The sequence below is a fragment of the Limulus polyphemus genome, unplaced genomic scaffold (genome assembly GCF_000517525.1).
Source record: "Limulus polyphemus unplaced genomic scaffold, Limulus_polyphemus-2.1.2 Scaffold3605, whole genome shotgun sequence".
Lineage (NCBI taxonomy): Eukaryota > Metazoa > Arthropoda > Merostomata > Xiphosura > Limulidae > Limulus > Limulus polyphemus.
The window spans coordinates 17-8,750 of record NW_013669215.1 but is presented as its reverse complement, the minus strand read 5'-3'; the positions used below and the strand labels follow the sequence as shown (position 1 = coordinate 8,750).

Sequence of the window (8,734 nt, the reverse complement as noted above, 5' to 3'; positions counted from 1 at the left end):
CGTTACAACGTCATCCTCAGTGTACCAGTTTAACGTTGATTATTATTTACGATTTTGACAGCCCTTATCTTTCGATTTTCAATTACAAAAAAAAGGGCCAAACAAAGTAGAGAGTATATTTCAGAAGCCAGATAAGATTAACTCGTTATTATTTCAAATGGACAGTTTCATCGAACATAAAGAAAAAAAAAGGATTGGTGAATAAAGAGATAATCACATACAGTTAATTTGCTATAGTACTTAACACTTGTAAACTGGGTATTCGGTTTTCGTGTTTCAGAAATATTTAAATTAATGCATAGAACATAGCAGGTTTAAAATTTTGACAATTGGTTTTCACAAATGTACGCTTCTGACCTTTCGAACTGAACCTGTGATCTCAAAACCAATGTTTACATTTCGGTGACAATTTATAAGTTGTTACACAAACCCCGTTTAAATTGTCTTCTCGTTATTGTATAGGTTAAGTTACAGTAAGACAAATCTGAACTTTGACTGTTAATAATCTGAAATCTGACTGTTAATAATTTGAATTCCCTAACAGAGGCGTCGGAACCAGGAGTGCTACCCAAAGTTTAGATATTTGACTTATATAGCAACTGTAAATTATATTATTATATTAATTTTCTGGGGAACATACCCCCAGACCCTCTTAGATTATGCTTTTAGCAGCTCCTTATGCTTTGAATCTCTCTTTGTAAAATCTGCACATATAGCCAAACACCCCCACTTTGTAACTCTTTTCTTCACTACTGTTTTATTCCTACGGATACTCACGAACAGAATACGAGCCATGTTTAGTAACTTGATTAATCAGTTATCCTATCATGAAGCCAATAAAAACAAAAAAAAAAACAAATATAATTTTACCATTTGTACATACGTAGGCTCTTTAATACTGAAATATATTAAAGTAAGGCATAAAAACAACGTGTAAATAGCGGTGTGTCCACCGGGGTCGATTGGAAAGGGCAGTAGACCCCCCATTAAAGTGATCTACTCTCCAACCGCCCCCATTTGAGACATAGTCGTTTAAGACTTAATTTCTCTACATTGTGCCTCCAAATGATATGAAAATATTATTTTTTCTGTTACCCAAACTATCTCTTTTCTCTCTTTATGCCCCCCCCCCCCAGTAAAAAAAAAAATCCTATAAATACCATTGGTTCAATATGAATGACCTGAAGTGTTTCGACAACCCTTGGGTCTACCGAAACATCTCATGTCCTTTAAACTGTATGACTATCTTTGGCGTAACTACACCTTTATTAACATGAATAGGTGCATAATGGAATATTTCAGTAAACAAGATTTCTGAGATTAATAGACAACTGAATTATTTTTCTAAACACTTATTGTGAGTTTATATACTTAGCTATACACATCACACAACAACTATAGCCTTTTGCTTCAATAGATATTCAGTATAGCCTGTTTGTTTGTATGCTCTGTTTTAACTTATCGTCAGAGACGTTGACGTTTCACTAACTGGAAACATATAGATTTTTTGTTCAAAAGATGCCGAAGCTTTTTTGTCAAATAATTATTCGAGTCACATCGGCTAGATTTTGTAGTATCATTACTCACGCGTGTTTTCTTTGTACAATTGACTTCAAACTTCCAACATCACATGCATTTCTTCTTTTTTTATGGTTGATCGTAAGTTAATAACATAGTGGAGTACTAGCGCCTCCTGATTCAAAATTATTTTCTTTCAGGTAAATGGAAGAACAGTCCCTCAGGATTTCGAAAATTTTGAAGGACCAATAAGAGACCGACAATGCAGAGATGTAATATTTCTTTTGCTGTTTGCGACTTTTTGTGGCTTTCTGGTAAGACCGTTTGTTTTTTCTTTATTTATTCTTTCTAAATTTTATAACATTTCTTTTTTTTTGAAGAACCTTTAAAGATATTTTTATTTACTAGACTTAGATCTTCATAACACTTCTCTATTCCTTTTTACGTTGTTTACATAACTTTAAAAATGTAATTATCCTTTTTACTTGGTTGATTTCACGAATAGTTTTTCCATTTTATTCCATTCGTATTTAGATGTACTTAAAGTAGCTATCTGCACAGGGTATTTTGAATACTTAGAATAATGTCCATATGATTTATACAATAGCTGTTGATTGAAGCCATTACCATAAGTTTAAATAGAACACTACAGTAATCTCCACAGATTCATACAATTTTTACTACCAACTTATCCCATTGTAACACAGATATACAGACACTATCCACACATAGTGCCTCACCTAAATACTTAAACTCATTTCAAGTTCGTCCGCAAAGTATCTAAAAACCTCTTTTACAAGATTAAATAGCCTCAATTATGTGGCTAAAAAGTTCAATACACACACACACACATGCTCGCGCGCAGATATAAAACCAGAACCAAAGTTCTTAAATTATTTGAAACTGCATCAAGAATGGTTCCTTGCATTTCTTTCTGTAATAATTTTATTTAATATAGTGATATGCAGTGATTAATTTATATACAGGCTTAATATTTTCTTTTTTTGAAAACGACAAAGCTCATCTTGCCATAAGACTCTCAAAGACTGTTATTCTCGGTATGTAACTTATAACTTAGATACCCCAATTTCTTTATAATAAACAAAAATTTTTGTTTCGGAATTTTGCGCAAAATTTCACAATTAAGGGCTATCTGCACGTAAACGTCCCTACTTTTGAAGTTATAGACTAGAGGGAAGGCAGCTAGTCAATAGCATTCACCGCCAACTCCTGATTAATTGAAAGAGTTTCCAAAGAGTTTTGAATGTTTCTGCGGCAACCAGTCGCAAAAGATGAATCTTTGAATTCACAATTCTGGCACGCTAAATAATTGGCCACAGACAAGACTAATTCATGTATATTACAAGCTAATTGGCCACACAGACAAGACGAATTCATGTATATTACAAGCTAATTGGCCACACAGACAAGACGAATTCATGTATATTACAAGCTATAGTAATTGGCCACAGACAAGACGAATTTATGTATATTACAAGCTATAATAATCCATATTGTTTTTAATTGGAGTTGTACTGTATCACAAGAAATGGAGTTTTAAAAATTAAGTGTTATAAAATAAATATTATCTGTTTTTAGGGTTATGTGATTTTTCTTGCTGTGGAAAAGGGAGAACCGGAACGATTGCTGTATGGTTGTGACAGCTATGGCAACGTGTGTGGAAAAAAAAATGTAGAAATCCCCGGTGCTCATCAGTCGGGTCAAAACACCGTTGATAAACCGTAAGTCCATTTATTTTATTTAAAGTAATGAAAAAGTAATAAATGACTGATTGGGATTTAGAATTTGAGATTTCGAATTACTGGAAGACGCAAGGGGGAAGAATGAGGAAGAAGAAGAATATACTGGTAATAGAAGAAAAGAATTAGGACTAGGAAGAACAGAGATAGACGATAATGTGTAAAATAAAACAATTGTTTGGAATGAATGAGAAGGTTCTGCAAATATTATAAAGCACGCAGAGTTAAAAAAATGTAAGTGGAGATGGAGAGGGTAAAAGATGTTGTGATGTTTTTTTGTGTAGATTAACAGGAAATCTTTTATTTTACCAAGTTGTCCTCTCTTAACACAGTAAATCTTTTATTTTACCAAGTTGTCCTCTCTTATAACAGGAAATCTTTTATTTTACCAAGTTTTCCTTTCTTATAACAGGAAATCTTTTATTTTACCAAGTTGTCCTCTCTTATAACAGGAAATATTTTATTTACCAAGTTGTCCTCTCTTAACACAGTATATCTTTTATTTTACCAAGTTGTCCTCTCTCTCTTAACACAGTAAATCTTTTATTTTACCAAGTTGTCCTCTCTTAACACAGTAAATCTTTTATTTTACCAAGTTGTCCTCTCTTATAACAGGAAGTTTTTTATTTACCAAGTTTTCCTCTCTTATCACAGTAAATCTTTTATTTTACCAAGTTGTCCTCACTTATAACAGGAAATATTTTATTTTACCAAGTTGTCCTCTCTTATAACAGGAAATCTTTTATTTTACCAAGTTGTCCTCTCTTATAACAGGAAATATTTTATTTTACCAAGTTTTCATCTCTTATCACAATAAATCTTTTATGTTACCAAGTTATCCTCTCTTAACACAGTAAATCTTTTATTTTACCAAGTTGTCCTCTCTTAACACAGTAAATCTTTTATTTACCAAGTTGTCCTCTCTTATCATAGTAAATCTTTTATTTTACCAGTTAACTCTCATTTATATGACTTGAAATACCACTGAAGAAATTAGGGAACAATAACAGGTTAAGATTTAAATTGAAAATAACAAACAATTATAATCTCTTTAAGCGAAAGTAAAATAAGCGGATGGTGTTTCAAACAAGCCACCCTAATCAGGCTTTTTTTTTCTTACCTTCCAACAGTATTAATAATTGCTTCGTATTTTCAGGTAACATCGTTCTGTAGCTGCCATTTGTTTGTTATTCGTGTTTTAGGTTAACATTCAGTTACCTTCTCAATCAATTGTATTATTAAAAAAATAAACTATACTCATGGATGTGAATGTTTAAATGAAAGTGTTCTTTTAAACAGGTACCTTTATTATAATCCTAACCGAACCCCTCCGAGAGAATGTGTGAAAAGCTGTCCTGGTAGAAATTACACGTAAGTATGAGACTATATGTATAAATAGACGCTTATGAAATAGTTTTGCAGTAGCATTGAGGTTCCAAAATATATATATTGTGGCATTTCAATGAGGCTAAAAAGATTAACTTTGATTTGTTGAATATCTACTTTGATACATCACGTTAATATTTTTCCAAACGAGAAAACAGCTGCACGTTTCAGACTATACACAAATCAGAGTTGTGACTTATCGACTACTTCATATTGGTTGTATTTACGAGCGTTTAGTTAGAGTTGTGACTTGTCGATTGCTTCATACTGGTTGTAGTTACTAGGGTTTTTTTCAGAGTTGCGACTTATCGACTACTTCGTACTGGTTGTATTTACTAGTTTTATGTATCTGTCATTTTTGTAGTCCCTCGGTGGGAGAGCGGTAAGTCTTCGGATTTGTAACCTTAAAATCAAGGGTTCGATTCCAGTCGGGGGACACGGTAGATAGCCCAATGTGGCTTTGCCATAGGAAAACACAAGCACACATTTCTGCAGTGTAACAGAACGGTGTTTAACTTTTGAACAATATTTATTTTGACAAGTAACAGCGTTGAGTCATACATTCACCCACCTATAGGTTGGGCCTGGAGAGAGCCCGGCATGGCCAGGTGGGTAGGACGCTCGCCTCACAATCTGCGGGTCGCGGGTTCCCACCCCGTCCCACCAAACATGCTCGCCCTTTTAGCCGTGGGGGCGTTATAATGTGACGGTCAATCCCACTATTCGTTGGTAAAAGAGTAGCCCAAGAGTTGGCGGTGGGTGGTGATGACTAGTTGCCTTCCCACTAGTGTTACACTGCTAAATTAGGGACGGCTAGCGCAGATAGCCCTTGTGTAGCTTTGGGCGAAATTCATTAACAAAAAACAAAACAAAGACTCAATTAAGATAAGGAAACAATAACAACCACTATGATGCAACAATACTATAATCAAGTGAGAAACACACTATTGTGGTAGCATCAGGTAAGAATGCAAGCATAATTACCACTACTGTGTATACAGAGGGTGTATTACGTTATATTAAAATTAATTTGGAGTTTTATCAAGTTATTACAGTCCAAGTCACCACGTCTACCGATAGTGTTTGTTGATAATAGCCCTGCAAGGTAGCTTCCATTACAAAAGTTCCGTCGTTAGGATGTCATGTCAAAAGCACATCACTTTTCCTTGCACACTTTCATAGTCCACTTAGTGTACGAAGAAGGCAGTTTCTGAGAGCACGTTTCAACAATCCGATCACAAAGAAATCAAAATGGAATAGCATCAATACCCATTCAATCTCCAGCTACTTGAGATATACAGCGGTTGAATGGATATGTAGTGGATGCAGTGGCTATCCTTCTTGATTATATTGAATACTGTTGCTGGAACACGTGGACAGCTTTTACAGCATTGATCTTTATGTTCCTGGCTTTTCACTTGTTTATAAATGCCTACGCAAGATGGCAGAAGGGGTACATTTCACTCCACTTTGGATACTTTTTAAGACAACATTTTCTCGCTTCGCTCTCCAGTTCTTACTTTTGCCCCATCTACCCCTTACTCAAGATAATAGGAACATCACTTACTGTGTAATAGTTCTGTAATCAGCTGTAAGCAGGGGTGAAATTCTAAAAAAAAAAAGAAGTAGATGTACTTAGCTGGGTGAAGTGGATCTGTTTTTGAAAAAAAAAGATAAAAATTACGTGTAAAGATAAAAAAAAGACGACAAAGCATCTCAGATATGCTACACAATGGACTATCTGTGCTCTGCCCACCACTGGTATCAAAACCCTATTTCTAGCGTTGTAAGTCCGCAGACATAGCTCATTGTGTTTCCTTGTGCTTGACTACATACAAACAATTATCATTTTACAATCAGTTTTATATGTGAATAGGTATATAACGTGTGAACGATATCTCACATCATTTACTAACCCTTGGCCAAAACTGTTTAGTTCTGCTAATGTTCTCTTTCTAAAAGAATCTTGAAGAGATTATTGGAGAGAGAAGAATCTGTGCCAAACTTCTCAAACATATAATAGTAGTAGAATAATGATATTAAAACATCATATTTACAAAGTGTACTTGGTGTTAAATTTTCAAAAATATAAATAGATAAAATTCAAAAGTTACACAATAATAAATAATAAGAAGTAAATAGAATTACAATGGATGCTACCGGATGGTTTCCTCCCTGTGGACATTTGTTTGGAATTATGTACGATGTCACCCACCTTGTACTGCGCACTGGCAAACATGCTGTGACGAGACACAATTACTAGAGAAAAGCGAACGTGTGTGCTTTGGCCTGTGCTAAACTCCTCAAGCGTGTAAAGCAACCAGTCAATTAAAATATTAGGTTTTATAATGGCCTGCAAGTTGCTGTTGTTTGTAACTAATAATAGTACCAATTCACCATAAGATTAGGTAGAGATTTATTACACAGTTACCAACTGTTAATTTATAGATATACGAATAGTGTGCCAAGTGTATATTTTAAGTACAATACAGAGTTACAACTGTGTAGGTTTAGTACAAGTTTTAATTTGAAGTACAGAGTTAGCTCATGTTTTGAGTTTGTTACATACAGTATTATGATGTGTTGTTATAAACATAGTACACTTTTACAATGTTTGGTTAAAGCTCTAGTGTTTAGTCTTAGTTACATTAAAGGTACAATGAATTGAATTCAAAGTACAATTAGAGAATTATCACTAATTCTAGAGTTAGTTTAGTTTCAGTACATGTTCAAGACGTTAAGTCTGAGACAGACTTAAGACCAATCCCAGTGTTAACCACATGAATCCTTGTTGTGTGCAACATTACGGCGAATGAATCTCTAGAATAAGAGATCAAGGAGGAACACAATTCAGATCTGCAAGCTGTACCAGATAGCGCCACGTGTACTAGGTAAGTTGGCAGATCATCAAGCAAATATTTAAATCATGGTTTCCACTGCATAACCACTAATATTATACTACTAAACTCGATGAGCCAATAAAAATCTCTGAGTGCCAAGATGAAACACACTCCTGTATAGACCTTCCTTTCGCCAATCCCACATTGAGTGTTATCTCTAACTGGCATAGAAGATAAAATATTTGGAATCATAACATCATGTATGAGATACACGTGAAACTGGATTACAAAGTGGTATAAAACGATATAAAAACCCATACAAAGGCTCCAACCTTTCAAGCAGTGCTCTTACTCTCAAGCATCCCTCCACCATTGAATGAAGTCAAAGTAATAACTTCTATAAAAGGAACATTCATACTGATGGAACAGTGATAGTGATAAAGCCTGAAAAACATGCAATGAAGCCCAAATTGAGTTCATGCGGATAAGGAATAGCGCAACTAGGGTAGAGCAGGCAAAGATTGTACGAAATATATAGAGCCTTTGCTTCTAAGGCACAAAACATGAAAAGGGATGAACGTGCAGCAAGGCTAATCTCACAAGCATATATCATTGTTGCATTTCTAAAAGCTTGTGGCTGACACAGGAACCAAAAACACTGTGATATTAGACATTTACAACGAAGATTTTATCCCCATATGTACTGTCGAAGACTAAGGCAAGGCTATCATGTGTAGGTACATTAACCAATGTCTTTAACTATGCCATGGATTAAGCTCGCCTTGATAGTCTAACCAGGTGTTTTGATAACATGAGCTGATGTCATTCTATGTACAATGAGGTTCTGCTAGCAAAGTTGAGAATGAAAGCAAGAAACAAACATGCTATAGCAGAGTGACAAAATGGTGCAATGCCACAGAAATGATCACAATTTTTCTCAATACTACAGGCGTGTTCTGCACACTCAACAAGAGATATGTTAATGAGGACAAACTACCACCATCCTTTGCAGGCACTGCTATCCCTGTGTTAGAAACATTCAAGTATCCAGTTCTATTTAATGTCTATGGACATACAACCCTAAAATCTGTGGTTCGATTCTACACGTTCGACTCAAAGTTGGCCCATTGTGGCTTTGGATTCAAAAACTAACTCCTATTATTATCATTACTAAATACTCATTACAAATTAGCTGAAATCCAATGCTTTGGCTGCTAATCCACTGCCGCC

At 34.8% G+C, this 8,734-nt stretch overlaps 1 long non-coding RNA gene across 1 annotated transcript; it reads left to right on the top strand.

Annotated features, from left to right (window-relative positions):
- The first annotated feature begins 1,715 nt into the window (after nucleotides 1–1,715).
- LOC111088354 lies at nucleotides 1,716–4,663 on the top strand. Its single transcript, XR_002612891.1, has 3 exons — nucleotides 1,716–1,832; nucleotides 3,118–3,260; nucleotides 4,578–4,663. It is a non-coding gene; the product is annotated as an uncharacterized LOC111088354 (long non-coding RNA).
- The last annotated feature ends 4,071 nt before the right edge of the window (nucleotides 4,664–8,734 follow it).